The 24,823-nt window shown below is 35.7% G+C and overlaps 1 protein-coding gene and 1 long non-coding RNA gene across 7 annotated transcripts in view; one reads left to right on the top strand and one right to left on the bottom strand.

Annotated features, from left to right (window-relative positions):
* GAS2 (growth arrest specific 2) overlaps nucleotides 1–24,823 on the top strand; it is an 81,636-nt gene that overhangs the window by 53,679 nt on the left and 3,134 nt on the right. The gene's annotated exons all lie outside the window — the stretch shown is intronic.
* On the bottom strand, nucleotides 16,509–24,710 carry LOC104697685. 2 transcript variants are annotated; one of them, XR_002048371.3, is made up of 4 exons: nucleotides 24,476–24,710; nucleotides 19,844–19,943; nucleotides 17,430–17,494; nucleotides 16,509–16,643 (listed from the first exon to the last, which is right to left on the bottom strand). It is a non-coding gene; the product is annotated as an uncharacterized LOC104697685 (long non-coding RNA). The 2 variants fall into 2 exon arrangements; XR_753212.4 differs by lacking the exon at nucleotides 16,509–16,643 and having other exon boundaries at nucleotides 17,172–17,494.

The raw sequence follows: 24,823 nt of genomic DNA, 5'->3' as shown, positions 1-24,823 counted from the left end.
AGCCAGTAAGACTTTTTTTTGAGAAACTTGAGTTCTGCCAGAATGGTGAGTGTCAAATTCCCTTTTGCTGGCTTCTTTACTGTGCAATCTAGTCCAAGCCAGATTTCATTCCAAGTTTGCAAACAAAACACGCTTTTCATATCACACTACTGCATTCCAAGTTGAATTGTGCAAAAAAATAACGGTAATATAGATTAGATATTAAACAGCAGTATTAAAGATCATTCCTAGAAAACTTATATCAATGGAAACTTGCCATGCATTTCAGTGGGAACAAGTTCATGTTTTAGAAGGTTTTAGAAGTCAGTTGTTTTTTGGTTTTGGTTGGTTTGAACCTCATTTTGGAACACTTCACTGGATCACAGTAAGTTTTTACTCTTCACTCTACATGTTCTTGTTGTGTACATAAGTAGATTTATAAGCCTTTCTTTGGAATCCTATCCTTCACACTTGTGAAGAAGCACATTTGAGATGTGTAGCTGATTTTTAATTTTGTTGGTATTTGGCACCCTATTTGATGCCACTGAGGTAGTTCCTCCTACACTCTATGTTCTTCACACAGCATGACACAGCCAAATACATACCATTTATTTACAACCCAATGTGTTCCAGTTGAATTGAGACCAACAGTTTTTTCATTGCTTTAAGATGGCTTAGTATACCCACTACTGTATTAGTCCATTAAATTTTTCCAGTAACCTCTATAGAACTTAAAACATCTGTAATTTCAGTGATGCTACAAGTATCATTCTAGTAGGAGTTAATACCTATTAATTGATGGTTACGGGTTTTTTTTCAGAAATTATTTAATAATATCATATCTGTAAATGGTTTTTTTTCTAATTCTGCAAGTTCTGTTAGGAAGAAAACCCAAAACCAACAAACAAACCAGAAGAGAAAGTGTCCCAAGTTCCTCTTTTTATTAATTTATTTCTATATATGAAACAAGTGAGCAAGGAACAGCAAAGCAAAATAAAACATGGCAGAGCATGGATTTCATGCAGAAAATCACAGAAACAAGTTACATGTGTCAGCATAAATTAATTCTAAGGAAAGAAAACACTGTGGAATATGTAGTAAAAAGCACATGAGTAACAGTCTCATTAAAATTAATTTTTTTTTAACATGGGAAAATATTTAAATTCCTAATAGAATTTTTAAATCATGAATTAAGGGAAATTATGAAAGTTCATGAGAACATTAAGATACTTAAATCTCCTGATAAAATTGCATGCCCCAAAAGCAGTTTTTTACACATGAAGTGGTTCTGTAATGCATAAACTGAATGCAATTAACATAATGCTGTGGTGGCTTAGATGCTAAAAATTTATTTTCAATAAAAATGTATCTGCTTGTAGATTCTTCTTCCTTTCTTCCAAATAGGAACGATTCTAAATTCCACTTACACAGAAAAGATGGAAGACATGTTTTACAGTAATGGATTATATTAATTGAAATAAATGACCACCTTATTTAAAACTGAAACATTGGTTTACAACTAGTGGGATCTCTGTATGTGTGCAATATACAATTAATCATTTGCCTTTTCACTCTCCTACCATCCTACCATTATGCCTTAATCTTTCAGAATGGAAGAGAATGAATAAGCCTGTTTTTAAAAATAAAGAATAACAAGTCATGAAAACTTGCACAAATGTTTGTTTTATAAATTGGGAGAGTCACAGAGTTTGAAGTGCTTGCTTCTTGCAGAAGGCAGCAAAGAGAAATTTTTATAGTAAGAAATGTCAGTCACACCTTTAAAAAAAGTACTTTTTTAACAGTTTCAGTGACAAGAATTCTATTTTCAAGTTACCTCATGTTGCATTGTATATGCATTAGTATGAACATTTCCCACAAACTAACCAGCTTCTGTCAGAAAGATCTGTCGTTTTTGTCCATACCCATGACAACATTCAAACTGTTGGGAGATTATCTCCTAGTGCAACTAGGAGTCACATTAGATAATACAATGGGTCCTGTTTTTAAAGAGTCTGATTTTTCTTGTGACATATAGATGTTCTCTATCTTGCAGACCAGTTGATAAGTATGTGATTGCTCTTAAATGATTGACCTTGTATTCTTAATATAATGTAACATTATTTTACTATAGTAATAATAAAATGTTTATTTAATACTTTCTTCATCTAAATCCCAGGAAAGGAAAGGTGTTATTTACCTGCTACAGAACCTGTGTAGAAACTTTATTTTCAGATTCACTAACACAATAGATGTATAATATGTATGTTTATATAAGAATCACTCTGCAGACTGTCTAGTGTGCACTATTGCCTTTTCCTGGTGAAGAAAATGTACTTGTGTATAAATACAAAAGTACATTTTAGTCCAAACGATCCCGGTAGGGATGATGTACCATATACCATACTGGAACTGGAAATAAGGAGAAATAGAAGGCAGATTGATTATACGGATCTCAAGACTCAAATGTTTTGTTCTGCCTTTCCAATTCAAATGCATATGTATATTCATAGCGTTTTCATGGTGTGTTTCTGTCTTTTGTTTTTCCTTCAGCATCATTTTCCTAGCTTTTTTTGTCTTCCTTACTCCAAAGATTTTCACAGTTATTCTGCTTTTCCCTATTCACTTCCAATCTGCAAAAGAGTTTATGGTTTTAGTAGTGAAAATCCTTCCCTAAGCTTTATCCATAACAAATAACTTTCCAGGGTGTTTAAAATGTCAAAATCTTGGGCAGATCAGGAGTTTTCATTAACCTAACTCCAAAGAAGATGTAGTGGGATGCCTGGGATCTTGTGAGTGAATTCTGAAAACACGTCTTGGGCCTCAGAGTAGCAACAGTCACTGGCCTCTTTGGGCTTCTAATCTCAGTCTTCTTGTGTTTGTAGACAACTACAGTAATTCTCAGCTTGGGACTGCAAAAGACCTGGGGAAAGGCATGTCTGAAGTCCAGCTCTAGTTTGTGCCCAGATGTAAGGTGGTTTTAGAGACCTTTCAGCCAGACACTTCTTTACTCTGTGCCAATTCCTCTCCAACAGCTTTACAATCACAAAATAGATGACATTTTAGTCTTACTTGTGCTACTGAAAGTGGAATTATTCTCAACCTTCTCAGGTTTCAGTCATTGTTTAAAAAAACAAGTCCTTAAAGGGCCAGTAAAATTCACTCCACAAGACTCAGAAACTCTTGGACAGTGATACTGAACATATCATTGGGGTGACTGGAGTTGAGTGCTGCCTATAGAACTGTCAGGAAATCTGTTTTGTTCTATACTCCATCATTAATCTGTTGACATTAGGCAGAACCCTGCCCTGCCCCATCTTAAGCTGCAGCTTGCTTGTTCTTTTAGTTACCCTTTCTCTCCTGCCTCTCCCTTTTTTCTTTATTTTTTCCCCCTTCCTGCCTTCAGCTTTTCTGATTTAGGCCTAGATGCCTCCATGGAGGCAGAAGCCCATGGACATCTCTCTCTTCACTTTGTACCTGATGAAGCTGTTTTTTGCACTCAATAAAAAAACAGCTACAGCTAGACTGTCTGGTCCTGTGAAAACTAGACATTTCTAATTAAATTGTTGACTGACTTTCACTGGGGGTTATGAAAGTAAAGTAAAGTACTAGAAATTAAATAAATAATTTTTTGCCCCTCTTGATTTGATTTTCTACATTTTTTCACTGCATTTGTGCAGCCATTCATGTTCATTTAGTGTCTAGAACTTTGAAAGGATTAATTGGAAACTTCTTTACAAAAAAACCCCTTTGTAAGTCAAATTATTAGCTCCTAATTTAATGGAAAACTGTTGAAGTTACTCCTTTTTATTTTCACCCCAATGAAGTTCTTGTTAGACTTCGTTGAAATTTTTTTACAGAATATATCTTTGATGCAAGTCAGATTCAGTGGAACTGACAGGCTGTGCAATAGCTCTGCAGTTTTTCTCACTAGCTTAGACTTGTTTGCCTCAGTGACCTCCTTCTGTGGACAATCAAGTATCGTGTCTTCTTTAATTCCCAGTGCCTCCCTCTATGCATTATTGTACGAGAACCCCACTTGGAGATAAGAAAAATTTTTAGCAAATCATACAGTGCTTTTTTAGGGTGTAAAGCATCTTCAAGAAATGTAACATTCTAGTTCTTTAAATGACTAATACATCTGTGGTCATTTTCTGCCATGGTATTTATAATTTTGGCTTCCAGAACTGAAGTTTTAACAATATTACATTCCCTGAAATTAGTAGAAAGAGAACTCTCCCTTAGGAGGAGGCTAGGGTAGAGCATTCTGAATCTTTATCCCTAAAAGCATCACCCTAAATTTCAGCTGACTTCCTTAGCAAGAGCTGAAGATGGCAAAGCAAGACATTCCCCAGGTGCCTGAGTTTCCTCTCTGGCAGGAATAAGCTAGGGTAAAATTACCCTGCACATCAGCGTTGGAAATATTTTCTGTGTGGTAATTAATTATACAGAAAATTGTCAATACTTTAAAGATGAGTAAGAAAGCTAGAAAAATATGTATTATAAATCTCATTATTTCAGACTTTTTTTTTCCCTCTATACTGAGAATACAAAAATAGACCAAATTATATGGCTCCCCTCCTCTCCTTTTTTTGGTTCTCTTACTCCTTTTATATGAAAAGTACTGGACCAGCATCTCCACAGCTAAGAGCACATATAGAGTGCTAATCCACTCCACCATTAATCTACAGGCAAGAATTTTCAAAACAAAAAGGCCTTTATTTATAGGTATTGTTGAGAACTAAGGATTGGGTCCCATAAGTTTATGCTGAAAATGTTAGTGGGGGAAAGTATTTCCTTTCTCTCAGTTATTTTCTTGAGTTTCTGTTAAATAGATGAATAGGTTTGTAAGAATCCGTTTTACATTTACTAGACAATAATACATTCTACATTAATGATGAGACAGCAGCATGTGCTCACAGTTTAGAAAACAGTTTAGTAAACCTGATCCTTTAGAAATAGAGATGCTGCTATTCATAGTGTTGCTCTTAAAGGATAGCACTGAGCTTTACATTTCTTCTTTAAACTTCTCCTTTGGTGAGTTGACAAAGTATGACACTAATGGGAATAATATTTAACAGAGTCAAGGTAAGTATGCCTGTCTTTTATAGAAGAATGCTAAAATATTTTTTAGGGTGAATTTAAGTTAATATTCTTCAATGTAGGTTTAGATAATTACTATAAGATGCTAATTAAAAAGGAAAAAACCCACCTGATTCTTTTTGATATACACTGTAGAGTATACTTTTATACTGTAAACATAAGTCATGCTGCCATCTGGAGAAAAAACAATAAATGTGGCTTAAGTGGTGGCATCAGTTAAACACAGCGTCTGCACTGTTCATAAGGGATTGTCCTTGGACATTTAGGATTCAGGCATAAAAGTGAATTGATTATCTATTGCTATATTTCTTAGCTTTAGTGTAATACTCTCAAAGAAATCTTAGCCTTCATGGGAATTTCCAATTGGGCTTAATATCTTGACTCGGGAGTGATGGTTCTGCATAGAACTGGGCTGGCCACGATTTAACAAAAATGGTATGTAGGCTTTAAAAATATTTAACACAATGTGGTTTGACCTTTCTATTCCTAAAATAACAGGAAGAAGTTAAAGTTCATTTTAAAAAGTATTTTTATTTCTTTGTTGTTCTCTTGTCAGTGTGAAAGCAAGTTTTTTCCTCTTGTAATATCCAGTTATACTTTGTAAGCATTCACATTCTTCACCAAAAACTATATCTAGTATAGTTTGTTTTCAAATTCCGCTGCACCTCTGACAACATGCAAGATGTGTGTAAAGGTATAAAGTACTTTTTGCAATAAATCAACACAGCAGGATTTTATCCCATGTCTTTATTGATGACTTTGTCCTCTGTGATGCCTTCTAGTCCTGACCAGAGGAAAAGTATAAAGGCTATATTTCCAAATTCTTTCTCGCGTTGAAATACAGAACATTGTATTTTAATGAGAATAATAATGATTTGTATGGTAGAGAATTTATCAACCAGTCTGTTCCACTAGGATTTTGTCTTTCCAAGCAGATGTTGTCAGATGCCCACTCTTTCTAGAGAGATGGGGAAAGTAGAATTTTTATTTTTGGTTTTTATTCTCTTAAACAGTTTCATTTGTTTGTTTTAGAATCCGAGGGATTCCTTCATCTCACCTACAGGGTTCTTTCAGTGGGGAGGAACAAGAAATTCCCCTCTATTTTCTATGATGATTAATAGGATTGATAATCAAACTACAGAGTTACATGGCATTTTATAATATTTATCTTTCAGATTAAAAATGTAAAAATTAAACTGTCAATTTGATATATTCTTTGTTATAAATTGTGGGGATTTTTTACATTGATTTATTAAGATTCTATTTTGAGATACTATGTTCCAACTTTAAAAGAAAAGAACCCCCAAATAAACTTTAGCTGCATCTACATCAGTCAGTAGGAATTGACCATCTTTCAAAAAGTAAAAAGAACTATTTAACAGGAAACTCTCATGGTAGCAAAGGAATAAAACAATGAAACCTTTATCTGTAACAGTTATGTCCTTTTAATTTTTTTTACTCTAGGAGCCAAAGACTATGAGAGAGTCATGATAAATGCAGTGTATCTCTCTTATATTGCAATAACATAGAAATAATACTCCTAGGATATATTGAACAATGCTTTTTCAGTGCAGATTTTAGATTTTTATGTAATTATAACATTTAAAAATTTCCTTTTAAATATAATTTGCTTTTAATAATTTAGGATAGTATCAATAGCTATTTTTACTTCATATTTTAAATTACATTTGTTAATGTAAATAATTAAAGAAAAATGACTGGCAAATATTCTTGCCTACAGTAAGGTAGAATTAAGGAGAGAGGTTTTAAGGTTAAGTGCACTGAAATTTGATTATTCTAATTGTTATTCTAATATAATGATAACTTGCCCTTCAAGCTATTTGTGCTGAACATGTATAAAATTTAGTTCATGATCAAAACACATGAACAGGTTAAAATACAGGTTTTAGTAGTTCTGCACAGGTACTTGTAAGATCCTAGACTAGCATGTGTTAGTTACTGTTTCTGCTTCTTGAACTGGTCACCTCCTTGTATATCAAAAATAGGAATAGTTGTATCATGTGACTATGCCAGTTCACATGGGACCAGAATTATGCTTCCATGGCACCTCCATCAGCAGAAATCACGAATGCCCAACAAAGGTCAACATTTGATCCTGACTTTATTTCCTTTGGGGTTTTTTATTTTTTTTCTTGACATTAGGACATTAAGTTTTGTGCATCAAATAACGAATTTTCACTGAAGTTTGCTGTGTAGCTCCTTTAGCAACAGGACATTAGGAAAACTGTAATTACTGCATTTTTGCCTTGATGAAAAGTTTATTACTTATCACATGAATGCTACAGAGTAAGTACCAACTTAGAGATGGGTTCAAGTTGTTAGAAAAACCCTGAAGTTAGTGGTAGCCTACACAAGCCAAGGGATAAAACTTCTCTCTTATCCTAATGTGGAATCTGGAGTTAAAACTGAATATGCAGTCGCCATCATTTATCCTCTTCTGAAAACAATATAGTTCAACATACTTCCAAAAATGTTTTTCTTGTGATTGTTTTCTGGTAATGAACTATTTCATTGAGGGTTAGCTGTACACAAAAACAAACTTTCCCATATATTTTGATTTTTAAAATTGTGAATGCACAAATTTCTAAAACTTAGTTAATACATCTTTTTTTTTAACAGTTTGTTTTACAAATCTCATTGAGATCTAACAGATGTAAAACTGATCTGACTTTTAAACATTGTTTTGCATGTTTTAATGGAAGTTTAGGAGCATCCCTTTTTACTCTTTTTGTTGTCACTGATTTTTGAAACTTCAGAACATAACAAGAAGAATATGTTGCTCTAAGGAAGTTTTAAATACAGGAAACATTTTCTTTGCCAAAGATTAATAAACTCTGGAGATCCCAGAGTCAACGGTTACCTTAAGTGTATTTTCCAAAAACCAGCAACTACTAAACTGAAGACCAGCTATAGACTGTCAAGTCATAAATCAGCATCACTTGATTCAGATTGCTTTGTGGTGTACTGTCATGCCTTTCTTTCAACTCATCAGAAATGGATTTACCTTAAGGTTTGAAAAACAGCTCAAGCCTCTCCCACCAAATTCCACATACCAGGACACTAAAATTGTCTTACTTTATCAAGATAATATTTCAATCATGACAACAGATGCTGAAGTGCTTTAGTTGTTACAAACACTCTATTTAGATAAATATATACTATGGAATTTATTAGATATTTTACTAGGTATTTTAGGTTTTTCAGTCCTAAGAATACACCTCTTGTCTAACCAAGTAGATGCAACTCTGTCTGAAGCTTTTAAAATTCAGAAGGGAGACAGAACTTTGCTCAAAACATGCCATTTACGTTACTTATTAAGTTGTGATTGCTTTTGTAAATAATACTGAAATGACATTAAGTAATTTTAAAATTTGCATTAAGGTCTTATCATACATAGAATCATAGAATAGTTTGGTTTGGAAGGGACCCTCAGAGGTCATCAAGTCCAATCCCCTCCTTTAAGCAGGGTTATCTTCAACTAGACCAGGTTGCTCACCCATCCAACCTAGCCTTGAATGTTTCCAGGGATGGGGCATCCACAGCTTCTCTGGGAAACCTGTGCCATGGCCTCACCACCCTCATTGTAAAACACTTCTTCCTTATATCTAATCTAAATCAACTCTCCCTCAGTTTAAAGCCTCTTGACCTGTCTCGTCATAGCATAAGGAAAATTGCTGCTTCCTCTGCTGTGTTTACTGCCTTTGACAGTCTTGCTTTTCTCATCTTTAACATATTACCATGTTAACTTAACATGAACTTTATTGTATTTAAGAGTAATTATTTATTCATAAGGAGACATGTTTATAACAATTTGGCAGATGCATAGCCATGAAAATTTCCTGTCTCATTTGAAGGAAGATTTAATAATCCCAAAGATTTTGTAAATATGAAGGAAATGGGTTTGTGTCTCTGTCAAAGTTTTTCATGTGTTAGACTACCTGTAAACAAACTGGTTTCTACCTCATCTATGTTTTGCCCCAGCAACCCCTCATCTGAAACCCTTCCTTTTCCTGAATTATTATTTTTCCTTATGAATGAAGATCTCAACGAATACTTGATCTTTACACTCTGAATTTCAATCTAGAACCCAGACACAATTTTGACTCTTTCCACTAGAATAACAATGGATATATGCTGGTGCAAGTGGTTCTGGTGTGGCAGGGAGATTCAAAGACAGGTGCACCCAGAGCTTTTGGCTTGGCAACCAACTGATGGCTTCCTGGTCCTGTTCTACTAGTGTGGTTTTATATGGAGCATATCAATAGATCACTTAAAGATGACCCAGCTAAGTCACAAAATGAGTTTCTATGAGAATAATTTTTTTTTTTTTTTAACTGACACAGATATTTAACATTTCAATACCATTTTGCTCTAGCATGTTGCTTTCCCTAGAAAATATTTGAGCTCACTTAAACTGGTTTTGCTCCAGGTTCCAAAATACCTCCTGGTTTCCATCAAGGGAACATATAGAAATTTTTTGAAGTAGTTATTCTTTTTACTCAGGTTTCATTCTCCATATCAGACCTGAGAAACATGTTGCCATTAGCTAGCCTATTATACACACAGTTAAACTAATATAGCTCACTTAGTTTCAGACACTGTAGTTGAAGATAATACTTGAATATGTTTTTGGACAATAAATTGAATTCTTTAAACTACATGATAGGGTTTAAAAATTCCTAACCTAAAAAGTTTCCCAGTCAAAATGTATGCATTTTAAATGTATTTTAAATAATTTTTATTTTTATTTTAAATTTTCTTTTAAAGGTATTTCTGTTGTGTCTAAGGTGTAGAACCGTAGTAGTATTCAGAATTCTGTGAAGAACCTTCAAACCCGACTCACATAAATCAAGTAAAATGGTAGGCTGCAAAAAACTCAGGTTTTCAGAAATCTCAGTGGTGCTCATGCAAATTTCTTGGTTCATTTTACTTAACAACTTCCTCATGATTTACTGAGAGGCAAGAGGGAGAAGGAAAATTTAACATTTCATAAGGGTACAAAGAACCCTGTTTCTGTTTCCTTTTCTCCTCCCCACCCCAGTTTCTCAAAGTATTGGCAAGCCAAAGAATGATATCATGGCAATTTAATGCTGAAAGTGTATTTTGTTCTCAAGTCTCCCTCCTTCTCTTTAGTCTTTGCTAGAGTGGTGGAATTTTTTTGTCCTGTTTTGTTTTTGTTTAAATTTAATACAGTGCTTGCAAAAGATGCTATAGAAAGTCCTGCATTAAGACAACTCTGGACATAAATCTAGATTTTCAAGGAGCCCATGAAAACCTGGTCTGCATGTACTGATAATTGTGTATAATTTTGTTACAGATTCAGCTGTAACGTAGCTGATTTACTCAGGGTTACAGTCTTACTGGCCTAATTTTAGAACACATTTCCAACTGAGGAAAAGTAATAGCAAAGGGGATGTGGTTTTGTTTAGGATTTTTTTTAAATTCACTATTATCATTTTAGTATTCAGACCTAACCCTGAGTCCCTTGCAAATAGCTCCAAAAAAATTAAATCTCTGAGAAGTAAAGCTGGTTCTCAGTGCTTCAGGAAATCCCATCAATACAAAAAAGCTGTTGAGGACAAGTAAGCAACCAGTGCTTTTGGAGTATCTAAGTATATATGGAATAGTAGGGGAAAGGCTTTTTGTTAAATGTGCAAAGCATCCACATCCTTTCTTTCAGACTGGCGAAAAGCAAAACGTGACATACTGATTAGGCTTACAATGGTGCTTCTCTAACTCTGTTCTCTACTGTTTCCATTTAGTTCAAAAACTGGCCTGAGGTTTGAGCCAGAGGAGATGTCTTAAAGCTCAAAGCTTTATGCAATATATCATGGTGTTTGTAGCATGAAATCTTTGTTGTAGGAAATATGGAGATCAAGTGTTTGATTCACGGCTGGCAATGTGCATATATGTGTATCTAAAAGGTTGGTGAATGAGTATTTGGTGAAGCCAAGACTCTGGCTGTGTTTGGCTTCAAGCCATCAAGCAATTTTTTGCAGATGCTAGTGAATATGAATGTATTGACATTTAATACTTCAGGAATTGTTATGTAATATCCCCTTTTTGCTAATAATAAAGAGTCCAATTCAAAAATAAGAGCATCATGATGATGAAAGATTATGTTGATGTGAAAATAGATATAATTACATTTTACACTATGATCTTCACATTCGTGTTTCTTAACTGTTCAAAATTCATAATAACTACTTAGGAGATACTTTGAGAAGAAAGTTACATGGAAAGAATTTCTCAGCACTGGTGCTTAGCATTAGCAAGGCTTGTCTAAGGGAAAGATCTCTGTAACTTTGTCTCTGTCTAGAGGTACTGCTTGGGGCTATCCATTATGCAATTAAAACTAATAGTCTTGTCCTAACAATTAGTTTTCACTTTCAAGATTAACATAATAACAAAAACTGTTTAAAACGCAAAGTCTTTTTAGAACAAAAGCTAAGACTAATTTAATGGATTCTCCAATCTGAAGAAGCTTTGTTTTACAACACACATTCATTTGGCTTTATTCATAATACAGAAGTGGAATAAACGTTATGAAGATGTGTTATAATCTACCAACTTAACACATATGCTTGCATTTAGGAACTCTGGTCTGCTCTATACCCCATCTTACCTGGGCAGTGTACTTCATGTATTTTATGTGAGAGTGTGTGTGTGTACACAGCTATACATGGGTGTGTACAAATGCACATGTGCCACACTACTATCTGTGAAACCATAGTCCTCTGACTAAAAATTTTGGTGATGTCAACTCAAAATACATCAAGGAGGGTTAATATGTTACCTTGGTAATTTTTAGATGTCCAGGTGAATTAAAAGAGAGAACTTTAAGTATGGCAAATGCAAGAAGGAAATGTTGATTTAACCTTCTCTGTTTTGGCCATGAGTTTGAAATATTTATGTCTGTATGCTAATTTTTAATCAAGAACTGTTTTGCAGAACATATGCACTATAATGAAAAGTAACTTTAATAAATGCTGCATATATTTAATAGAAACTGCACATAGAGAGAGACACAGAGATCAGCGCACAGAGATTCTGTAGAAATTACTTTCCTCAGTGCCAGTTGGGAAACTGATTCCTCATTAAAAATTGGATAAAGCTTTAAAGATTTAACAGATCTGTTAAATCAACTGAAAATTTTAGAAACTGCAACAGTGGTTCCTAGTCAGGTCTGTGTTTAGAATATGAAATAGATATAAGTTTGGACACACAGGGTTTCTTGAATGTTCAGATGGAATATACAGCTAGAGTTGTTGTGGTGCCTCTTCTGTGATAACCTGAAAACAGGAGGAGAGGTAAGGTTAAAAAAAACATCTTACCTTCTCATGGATTAAGATATGGCCAGGGCACACCATACAGATGTGGAACATAGGAAATACTGTCTACCCCACAGTTCAGATGTAGCAGCAATGAATGAGAGACAATATTTGAGAAGGCATTTCAGTCAAGAATGTTTCCATTGCTTTTTCAGGCTTTACTGAAGCATCACCTAATCACCTTAACAGAAAAAGAAACCCCAAAACCCCCTCAAAACCAAACCCAACAAAACAAACAAACAAAAACCCAAGTCCAACAAACACAAACCCAAAAAAACCTCCAAACCCTAAAGCCCCCAAACCACCTCAAAACAATGTCATCGTAGTGTGAAGTCATCTTGTAACTATTCATTAAATTCTCTATCACTCTATTGGAACATTATCAAAGGAAAATCTATGATTCTGACAATAAGTAAAAAGTATTTCTCTGAAGGAAGTGAAATCTAAGGATGAAGTATTGAAGTATGCAAGGATACTTGCATACTTGGTGCTTACATACTGGATTTATCTAAACATAGCTCTTCCTTTTGCTACAATTTTTTTTAATGAGTTTTACATAGTTCTTGCTATTGTAATCATTATTTAAAAGCATACATGCAATAGAAGTACTGCTTCTGTTCTCTTAGCTGTGTTCGCTCTGCCTTCCTGTCCTGAAATACAGGACTGAATGTTATAAAGTTTATTCATGCTTCTGAGTAAGTGAAAAGTGGTTTGTGTTCTCTAAGACAAGAGAGTCAACATCGAGGCTAGCTATACACAAATAAGCACTGAGGAAAACACCTTTGCCAGGAGTCAGTTCTAAATCAAAAACAAGTTTACATATTAAAAGGGAAAGGATAGAAACTCTGGGCTACTCTGTTAGAGTCATCAGTGTCTTTTTGGCAACTAGCACGTTTTCCCTTTCCAAGACCTTTGCCAGAACCTAGAAAGATCTTTCTTCTGGTATTTGCAGAAAGATATAAAACTGATGAGTGCAAAGAGATCCAGCATACTAGAATATATACAACAGGGAATTTCCATGTGATTGAACTGAAGTGCTGTCAGGTTACAGCTAGCAGCTATCAAAACTAAACTGAATTACTAATATTAACTTTAAATAATTCATTCCTGTGTCAAGAGAGTTACCAGAGTCCTGAAATTATTATATTATTATATTACATAAAAATAGCACAATATGAAAAATCTGTGTACTCTAAGTTTGATTGCTTCTCCATTTAACCCCATACATTTTTTATCTTTAAAATTTCACGCCAAAGAAGTGGGGGTTTTTTTGGTAGCATTCACTGCACTTTAAATGGATTTTGGGGTTTGGCAGCTGGTCAGCCACTCACAAGTGTCATGAAAGTACAGGAAACTCCTGGAAAGCATTCCAAAGATAAACTTGGAATTCTGTAGAACAAAAGTGATAGTATTACCATGATTTTTCCTGGATCTGTCTCATGAAAAAGTGACGATTACGAACAAAGTTAGTATCAGATGTGCTGTCAAAGTAGGGCTGTGGAGAACAAGAACATCAGTATTTTGTCTTTTATTGCCCAAATTTACCAAACGTAAATTCTGGCAGTTTCGTGTCCATGTAAAATATATTGTCTTGGGTTAAAGCAGATAAAAATTCAACATTAACATATCAAACTAGATGAGACTGGTTTTAGCTGAAATTTATTTTGTGCTAAACTGTTTAGAAGAAAAGCCTGAATAAAAAAAGTTCTGAAGTGATATGTACAGTTTAGGACATTAGAAAGATTTATTAATGTGGCTGAGAAATTAAATACTCCTAATTTGTATGTTTAGTTATGTTCAGTATTAATGGAGTAGTAGGGTAAGGATATATATATAGTGCTGGTAAGGAGATTCAAAAAATGCTTGTAATGACTGTGGCAAAATAGTGATGTGTGTGAAATGAAATAGTTAACTTCAATACATAAAACTCATACATTTTCTAAGCTGAAATGCAGATCCTTAATTTCTCTATGGCAGTATAATTACAGAGAAAACCCATTTTAAGTTCAAATATATTAGAAATTTGCTTCAAGATGATGGCAAGTGCTAATCTGATCTAAGAAAGAAAGAAAAAAGTAGTAGCAAGAAAAGCTGGTATCAGTGAAATATCATGCAGCCATGTTGTCATATGTTAACTTCTGCTCATGCTGTCCTCATCAATGCAACTAATTCACCTTGGACTTGCATTTGGATGGCTATTTTTTGAAGCTGGGAGCATGACCAGTTGTGGATTAACTGCTTTCACATTGCATCAAGAGTAAATTTTGTCCACTTAACAAGCTAGTTTAAATTTCCAGCCATTTGCACTCTTCTCCAGTTGATGTACTTGGTATGTAATTCCCAGTATTATTTATACTCTGGTCAAATTTGGCCCAAAGACTTCCATGCAAGTCAAGTCATTTGAGATATGGTGGATTTGAAATATGTAAAATACTACAGATGGCACTTGACTAGATTTGACTCTCTAGCCAAATATATATGTGTATTTGGATCTATAATCAAAACTGATGACTGCGGTCTTGGATAAATAGTTTGTGATCTGTAATATCTTAATTTTATTTAAAGTTTTTCATTCCATTCAGATGATTTTCACAATTTTTAACACATTAGTATAGCTTTGGTTCATTACTGACAATGCTGGTTTCATATATTTGCAGTGACATAATTTCATTCCAATTTAGTAACATCATGCCCCATAGACTCACACTGACATCATTTTGAAAACTTTGAGAGAATGCTTTGTAGTATTTAAAGGAAATTAAGCCTAAGTGTAAACATTATTGAAATTATGCCATCCTTGTTCTCCTCTCATTACCCCAGTGTAAATTAGAAGGCATTTTAATGAAACCCATGGAGTTAAATAAATTTATTTCAGGCCTGTACATTTAAAAGAATAACCTCCAGTCTTAATTCAAGCAAGATCTAATAAAACAATCTGTCTCCAGATACTTTCTAAATGTAATTTTCTTGGTTATGCATGTAGCTTTGTTGATTTAAAAACCAGGGGATGGAGGTAGGAGACAGTTTCCAGATTTCTGTCTCGTACTGTGTGACTGTTTTCATCATTTTGGTGTTGCCCTTAACTGTTCATATATAAGCCTGGAAAACATCTTGAGACTTTTTTGTTCTTTGTCTACTAGATTTTATCTAAAAAGTGCAGGGACTAAGGTTTCCAGCATAACTAAGAATCATAAAACAGAAGGAATCCGAAGCACTTTGTAGGCAGCCAACCAGAATCGTGGATTATCTGTGCTTTGCATAGGTTTTCTGAAGTACCTTACAGAGTCCTGACAGTCCTTGTGAATATAATCGGTATTGGTTGAAGGAATATTATCTGAATATTGCCAGCTCACTAATATTTTTATTAAAAGCCCTTTATCTCTGTTAGAGATGCTAGTAACCAAAATATTCTTCTCCGAAATAATTCCCCCATGAAGGGTATAGCTGCTCCTCTCCCAGTAATAGGTCAATGGAAGCAGTGATACTGCAGGGTAGAACTGGCAGTGTATTCACTTCTTGGGACCTTGGGTTTTTTGGAAAATGTTTATTTCCTTATTGTGTTCTTTAACGTCAATTTACATGAAACTAAAGACTGCTTGCATTTTTAATGTACCCTATATGTAAAGGCAAATCTAGCTGGAATTTGGCAACAGGGAGAACACTGTGTTGTTAAAAGATGTAAGGGTGAAATTTTTTCTTGTGAATTGACATTAGAGTGAGGCCAAAGGACAACGATAGCAGAGACTTGCTAGCACTCAGGACTATGATGAGGAGATAATGTGAAAAAGAGTGAAATAAAGTAGACAAGTGATGCATTTTTCAAATTACTGCTGTACAAGTAAAAAAAGCCATATAGTATCATATATTGGCTTTGGTTGGAAGGGACCTTAAAGATAATCTAGTTCCAACTCCCCCACCATGGGCAAGGAAAACCTGGAATTAATAAAAAAATAGCTGTTAGAATGAGTGTATAATGTACTAATATTCAGTATAATTACTGTAATGTTAAGTATCAACTGTTAGGGTCTGTTCACCAGATACACAACAAAGAGCAGATACAGATGTATGCACATTATTACCTTTAATCTTAAATGTTGGTCAGCTCATGTTTTTTACCTCACCATGCTCCACCTGCAGGCTTATGAACATACACAGTTATGAATCCAGGAGGGCATTTTTCAAAAGAAGAAAAGGGCATCTAGTTGAATGAAGCTGTAGAAGTGGAATTGCATAAATATGAGTGGGGGAAAAAAAGTCTTTTTCTTTTCTTAACTCTTCTGCCCATGATTTGTTCTTCTGTCCATGTACCTTTCCTTCTTTATATACATTCTATAGCCCAGGATAATGCAGGAGCAGCATTGGTCTGGAGTCCAGAGTTCCTTACTGCCTGTGATAATTAGTGAGGGTGTAGGTGCAACTTATCAAGGGAAGGAGGTGGAGTCTGGAGTAGTGGAAACCTAGGAACTCAGAACAGAGCCTTAATGGGAGGAGATGGGATTACACCTACTGCTGCACTACACCATGAGGAGAAGCAATTGAAGGCCAAGCCTTCACACCATGGTCCAAAACTTTTTGGAAGAGAGTCAGACTAGAAAATCTCTTTGAGTATATTGGGAATTAATTTACATTTCTGTAGAACTAGACTTGTGCAACTTAGGTATTTGGGCAAATCAACCAAATTACTTTCAGGATGTGAGTTAACAGCTACTACTGCTCCACAACAAATGTTCACATGCAGTCTTTCACTTTAATGTAAATGTTAAGCAATAGTTCCTAATGGACAACACTAAAATCATACTGCATCTCTTTGAGGAATATTCTGGCCTTAGAATACCAGACAGCTAGGAGATTTGAACAAGAACAGTTCCCTGTTTTCTCCTTGCCATTTTGGGGTACCGGATTGCCATGGGGCACTTGAAAAAAGGTTTGCGGTCCGCTCTGTTTCACCGCTTATTCCTTTGTGCTTCTTTTCTTTAGCAGGTTTTAATTTTCTCTCACCTGTAATGCAAGGAGCAGACTTCCATGAAGCTTGTGGGTTGTGGAAAGTACAGGAAATAAACATCCTGTAGAGGAAAGATGGAGGAAAAGTAGGTGGATTAAATTACTGAAGTATAAACCATCCTTAAAAACAATAAATGTATCTGAATTTTATCTATTAATTGCTGATGCTATTAGAAGAGATTCTTGGAAGCAGTATCCTCAATATAGCCACATTTTAATGAGCCTTTTTGTAGAGGATAGTATAAAATGTAGTTTCCTTCTAAAGGACCATATTGTTAAATATATTTGCGATGACTGGACAATAGCACATAATTTTGAATTAGTCAGAATAAAGGCTGGATTAATTTATTTACATCTCTATTCTAGGATCACTAAGCAACCAAGGACAAATGGCTTTATATCTGGCTAGTATATTGTATTGCTTTAAAAAGCTTTTTAAATGAACATTTGTTCTTTGGCACAGGGATAAACAGATTGTAAGCATATTATAGCTTCTCTTGGGTAATTTCTGGATTTTAGTACATGATCTCCCAGGCCAGTGTAGTCCTATGGCTGAAACTTCCCCAGTTTTACATGTCTCACTTTAATTAAATTTGTTCGTTTGCTTTGTTGGTGGTGTTCTTTTGTGTTTGTTTCTTTATTTTTATATGTTTCTTTTAATAAGCTGCAGTCACGGTAAGGTAGGGGCTAGTGCACATTGAAATTGTGCACTACAGGTTATTCATCTTCAGGTACGTGTAGACAGCTCAATAATTATGAGCACAGACCAATTTCATCTGCAAGCATTCAGTGAGGAGTTATGTTATGTATGTGTTAATCTTAAAAACTGCTCTTAATTTCAACCATACCCACCCTCTGACTGGTTTTAGCTCAGTTATTGGGAACTGTCCTTTTTAATGTTGATGTTTTATCCACATATACTCAATAGCCATCAAGTGTGTACACGGATGAAATGGAAGAAATAAGTCTTGTTATGCCAAGCCTAGAGACTTGAAATATAGAATTACAGTATATTTACTTGCTGAAGGATGTGAAAAATATGTCTTTAGAGTTTATAATTAAACCTACATCTCTCATAAATTTGGGAAGTGAAATAGTATTATAGTCATTACATATTATTTTCTCTTATGGGTTGGATCTGATGCCTCAGCACTTGCCACTCCTCAAAGTAATGCCATGAAGAAGTAAAAAGCCTGAGTAATAAAGGCATTACTGAATTTTTCATCCAAAAATATATGTAAGCAGTTTCTGCATCTGCATCTGAAAGTGTGAAGACAATTCTGAGCATGTCCAGAAAAATGCAAATCTTTCTGGTATTCTTTTGTTGGGACCCTCACTTTAAAACTATTGAATTTTCTTTTGCTTACTTGAAAGCGTAAAACCAAATGAGGCAGCTGCTAATCTTGAATAAATTAATAGAAGGCAGAAAACCATTAAAGTCAAGGTATTGGTTACACTGACCAGTGCTGAAGACCTCTACAGTGTCATATATTTTTTAGTTCTTCCTAAAGATATATCTGCAAACATAAAATGCAAGGCATTCAGTTCCTTGTTAAAGTATCTGGAAATTTTTAATTTTTATTAGTTTTCATTGCACAAGGAAATGAAAAAATCCTACCTATCATTTCTGAGATCTTCACTTGTCTAGAATATACTTTTTTATTCCTGTTTCTCATGCCTTTAATTGATTGTAGTGTTTGCCTGCCTCCTTGTGATTTTCCTTATAACTGCAATCCTGATGTATTTCATAGCTTTGGCCTTGTGGGGGTTTTTTGACTTTTTTGTTGGTTGATTGATTTAGTTTGGGATTGGGTTTTTTTATTGTTGTTTGGTTAGGTTTTTTAAGAGGTCATACTAAGTTATTGAATTGAATTGTGATGACTCTAGACATGCCATTTATTTATTTATTTAGGATTTCACATGTTAAATTGAAATGCTAATGGTCAACTTGAGCATGTTACCATACGTATCTCAACTAAACTTAATTTTGAATGTTGGATTAATCAAAATACCTTATACATCATTTTAAAATTTATGGGTCATGATTTTTACCACTAAGGGACTGGCAGCATCCTTATTTCAACAAGAGGCAAAAGATGGTGATTTGGGGAAAATGGGCAACAGTCACTTTTGTGACAAATATTACAAAGATCACAACGACAGGGAAGTTATTGTTGGGTTTGCTGTACTGGTATCCCAGAGAATGGGGACACACAACAAAAGAAACAATTAAGCATTTTAGCTCCAGCTTCTGCATTAATCTTGCATACACTTGAAAGCAGCTGTTTGTAGCAATTTGGAAGGTTTAAAAAAAAAAAAAGTCCAGACAGGGAAACACATAGATTGCTGCAGTTGGATGTATGTGGTAACCGAAATCACTCTGTGCTGGACTTAAAACATCTGTCACTTACCACATGCACATCACTTCCAGAGGCAGGCAGTGAGCAGAATGCTGTAGATGAAGATGTGCAGTTTTTTATTTAGTTGCAGGAGGTACTTTCTTTTTTTTGGCTGTTTTGAGGTAGGAAATTAGAAGAGACAGAATGAGTCTTGATAAAATAGCTAGAAAACAGATGGCAGTTCAGGATTCATAAGAACATTTTCATGTACTTCTGCAATCCTATAACATGAGCATGTTCACGTGCAACCCACGCACATTTGCATGAGGAAACCGTAGATTCGCTGCATTCAGTGGCAAAATCCAAACAGATGATCACTCTGCGCATAAATACACTCTGTAAGTGACTCAATATCCTTAAAGGAATGTAACTTAGGAGAATCTTGATAGTTTGCGTAAAATTAATTCCTATTTGTATTTAGCGGGGTTTCTGTTTTAAATTTGTTCACAGTTTATATACAGAAGTCCTATTTTTATTTTTTATTAAATTCTGCTTCTAACTTATTCAGAATAGTACCTCAGTGCTCTAATACATGATTTTAGAGGTATTTCTTGAGGGGTAAAAACTTAGTTGACATTAGAAAGTGAGAGAGAATTGTCTCTTTAGCTATTTGGATTTTTTTTAAATAAACTTTTCAGGGCCTCAAATGCTAATAGAAAGATTAATCATTACAATTAAGAAAATTAGCTGTTTGTTTGGCGTTTTATTCAAAGGTAAGAATAAAGTCTTTTTCTTCTTTTTAAGAAATCTCTCATAAATTTATTTTAGCAGCCTCATGCTAATGTTTTTGAACTTTTTTTCTTAAAGACAGTCTCCCCCTACCCCCATTATTTGTTTAGTATATATGATTTTCCATAACTCCATCCAGAGATACCATTTGCTAGTTGATGCTTTCTCTTTCACTTACTCTCATAAACTCTGTCTGATTTCTTTTTATGTATTTAATCTGTTTGCCATATCATCTCTTCTGGTGAGTGTTGCATAAAATATTTCTTATGAGTCAGTGTTGCAGCTAAGAGCAACTAGATTTCTGCTCAATATCTCACATTTCAGTTGATAAGGACTAGGTCTTCCTTGTGGCTGGCCCAGACTGTGTCTGGAGGGGAAGAAACAAGCGTCACCTTAATTGCCGTCAGACATCAATCAGGTGCACCAGATGTCACCCAAAGTACTTGGAAATGCACAGTCCCTTTACCTACAAATACCATTCTGAACATGAATCCCATGTCTAATTAATTTTCCTTGCCATTATTAATCTTTGCCCAAGACACAAACACCTTCACTTGTCAGAAATTCACTTGTTCTTATGAACAGGAATTGTGTTCTTATGAACAGGAATTGTGTTCTTATGAACAGGAATTGTGTTTACTTCTGCATCCGTGTTATTTCTTGCACACTAAGTGCTTCCCTATGCAGGATGCTGTTTTCAAACAGTAACCAAGATTAACCTAGTGTTAATTAGACATGAAACATGTGCTATTTCCAAATTCTATAAAATTGTATCAGAAACTAAATTTAAGGTTTGAGGAAAAATTTAATCAAGAATAAGAATTTCAAATGTCCAAACCATCGTGTTATTTTTATCAGTACAAAAATGATTTCATCTTTCAATCTTGATTTCAGTTAGTTAGGCAGGAATACTTGGAATAATTATTTCAGTGAGTCTGCTATTGTCTGAAAACAGAAATAAGCAGTTTCATTAAGTGCAATATTTCTGCTATAGTCAATCCCAATGCCTTCCCTCTGTAGAAATGTTTAACACAACTGGTTTTGCCTTAACTCCAGAGGTCAACAGCTATCTGTGCCATACAGGATTTACCTGGCTGTGGTTTCATCCCCTAAAACCAATTCCTGGCTGCTTCAGGTATATAAATGGCTGAACTCCTGTGCATGTAGTGGTTTATGCCATTATACCAAGCATATTGACTTCATCTCTTGCCATGCACAAATAGACAGAGGATGTTGCATTTTTGAATGTGAAAAGGGAAAAAATTCCATTTCCTCACTTGATTATTTCTTTTGCAGAAGGCAAGATGTTACTTCATGGCTTCTAAGTATCTTTAGTGATATGTAGAATGACTGTGGAAATGCTCACCCTCAAACTGGGACTTTTACACTAAACAAGTACTTGTTCTTCAATGTCTCAGCCTTAATGAGATCTTTCCATTCACTTCACTTGCAAGCGGATCTTTCTTTGTTGCTATCCCATTCCTATAAAATTCTCGGTTTCCCTGACACTGCTTTCCATATGTGTCTTTGTACATATCTCAGGTCCTGAGGTCAGGTATTATGTGCAATTTTCTTTATCATTGAAACTATGGAACAATCTCTACTACCTCTTCAGCAGACTGTGTATCAAAGAAAAACCACTGCTGTGCTGGATGCCATAATTTATGGGACATTGTTAACAGTCCCACTTCCAGTTTGTCCTTTCAGGCTTTCAAGTTAACTACTGTGAGTTGCCCTGAGATTCCCCTCTCCATCCTTCATTATTCCATGGGCTGCATCAGTTCAGGATTTCAGTGGGCTGCTAGATTCTTGCTTACTCTTAGATGCCTGCTGAAAATAAATTTTCTTTCCCTGTGTCTTGGTTTGAGACAATTTAAAGGAGAACATTCTGGAACCAAGTTGTCTTCCTTTAAAGGGTTCAAACAATCCCTTTCCACTAATAAGGAATGAATACAAGTAGATGAAAGTGAAAAAAACCCACAAAAATTTATTAACAACAGAATGCCAACAGGCAGGAGAAAAAAAAGTAAACAACTGCTAGATACCAAACTGCTAGACCTCACAACCCCACAGAAACTAAGAGCGGCCCGAAACGCCACTCCCAAAATGGCACCCGCCAGAGGCGGCCGTGTGGCTGAAGGACACAGGAGATATGACGTCACACCGTTCCCTTCTAAAATGGCGCTCTCCAGGCGACCGCATGGCCCCAGGAACAGAGACGGGATGGCGACAGCCCCTACTGGGAAGGCAGGAGCTATAGAGCAGTTCTAGAGGCAGATGAAAACTTGCCGGTTCGTGTGGGGTCCGCGCCGCTACCACCGCTACCTCGTGCCGCTACCACCGCTACCTCGTGCCGCTCGCGGGTTCTGGCGCTGCTTGTGCCCTGCTCTGCACCGTGGTGGTGGGGTGGCGGCGGGAGGACCCATCCATCGGGGGACGCGGGGTGTCCCGACCCCAGCACCTCCCTTGCTTTTTTTTCTGCTGCCAGAGTTTGCAAAGTTCACTTCGAAACAGTTTGTAATTGTGAAATGCACTTTCTGCGATTGGCTACAGTTGCAAACCCAAAGCTGCCACAAAAGAGAGAGAGCTCTGCTCCCATCTTCTCTCCTGGTGCGGGGTGGCCTGCAGGGACCTGCAGGCGCCTGTGGAGCTCCACCCAAGGCAGTTCAAACCCACTAACTGCAGTCACTCCGAGCCAAAGGGGAAAACAAAAAGGGCCCAAAAAGGGAAGGAAAAAAGAACCCTTGCCTGAGCAAAGACCAAACAGCCCGTGAGCTAACACCACGTGGCGAAAAGCAGCAAACCACCCCAGCAGGGAGATTTTAAAAACACCCGCGATAGCAACCCCCATACACAAGGGTTCTGGATGCAGGGTCTGAAAGAGATGGTAACAATTTTTTGGCAGAGATAGATATGGAATACAATAACGCTATGAATCACCCCAGGACACCTTGGCTCTCAAGTACTGTTGTTTCTAACATTCCACTGGGTACTTCTAGGCTGCCTGTTTATTATCGTTTTACTCATCCCCACATCCTATTTTCTACTTGCTTATTCTGTCACCACCCTGCTGTTGCTGTACTTCTCACAACCCACAACTGACTGAGCTTCAGTGATACCCCTGTATGTTGTTAGATTAGATTTATCAGAGTACTGTTTTCAGCAATTGCTGTTGCCCCTTTTGGGAGTCTGTGGTGCTGTCCTAGTATGATATTCTGCTGATATATCAAATGGAAGATTTTTCTGGTACATCATTCCTGATACCACTGCAAACATGCCATTTGCCTGCTCTCTGCTGTAAATGGAGGCTCATGATACTCTTATTTGTCTTTGATCATATAGGACTTTAATCATTTAGCATCCTATTCATTTTTAGACACCCTGTGTCTTCATGATCAAATGTGTGTTTCCTAGCTTCTTCCAGACCTTTATAAACCAAGATATAAGTAAAAAGCCATCTCAGCTTTTCCACATCTGTACCTCTTCTAGGGGAGCTCACTAGGAACAATTTACAAACATTTTGCCCTTGGTATTGTGTTTCTAACCTGATTACATGCTAGTTTCCTGAGCTGTGACTAAATCTAAGTCAATTTTTGTTTTCATTTCATATTGCTGTGAGGCTTGATGGATATTTGCTTTGTGCACAAACTGTAAGAGTGGAGCAGGATTTTGCTCTGTGTAAAGGAAAGGCTCAGGGTTGAGATTAACTGCAAGCACTGTTCCCAGATTTTTTAAGGGTTTTACAAGATACACTTGCCTTCCTGCTACAAGTAATTTCAATCATGTATTAATTATATGTTACTTAAGCAGTGTTTTAATGTAATATATGTCATACCAACAAGGTATGTTAATACCTGAAGTATTTGGTTTTGAGCTACAGCAGTCTTGATTTCAGTGGAATCACTAATCACTTACTTTTGTGTCTGTCTTCATCACAGATGTTTTCTATTCCCAGTTGCATTACCAGCGCTGCACCGAAAACATGACATCTTATAGTAGCATTCCATAAGCACTGTAAAAAAAAGATTTTTGATAGGTAACGTAGTTTAACAACTTGGGTAGTTATTACAGAAATAAATTGGAAAGTCATGAGGTAGAAATCTCAAAGGACGTCCAAAGGCACTTAAAAATGGAATATAAAAGGCTTGAAAAGAAAGTGAATCCCAAGAGACATAGGCAGTCTCATTTTAACTCAGCTTTACTTACCCTTGTTTGCCTACATTTTTCACAGAAAGGAGTGCTTTTGAAAATGGAAGCAGTTGC

This window comes from Corvus cornix, chromosome 5 (assembly GCF_000738735.6).
Source record: "Corvus cornix cornix isolate S_Up_H32 chromosome 5, ASM73873v5, whole genome shotgun sequence".
Taxonomy (NCBI): Eukaryota; Metazoa; Chordata; class Aves; order Passeriformes; family Corvidae; genus Corvus; species Corvus cornix.
This window is presented reverse-complemented; position numbering and strand designations above follow the sequence as displayed.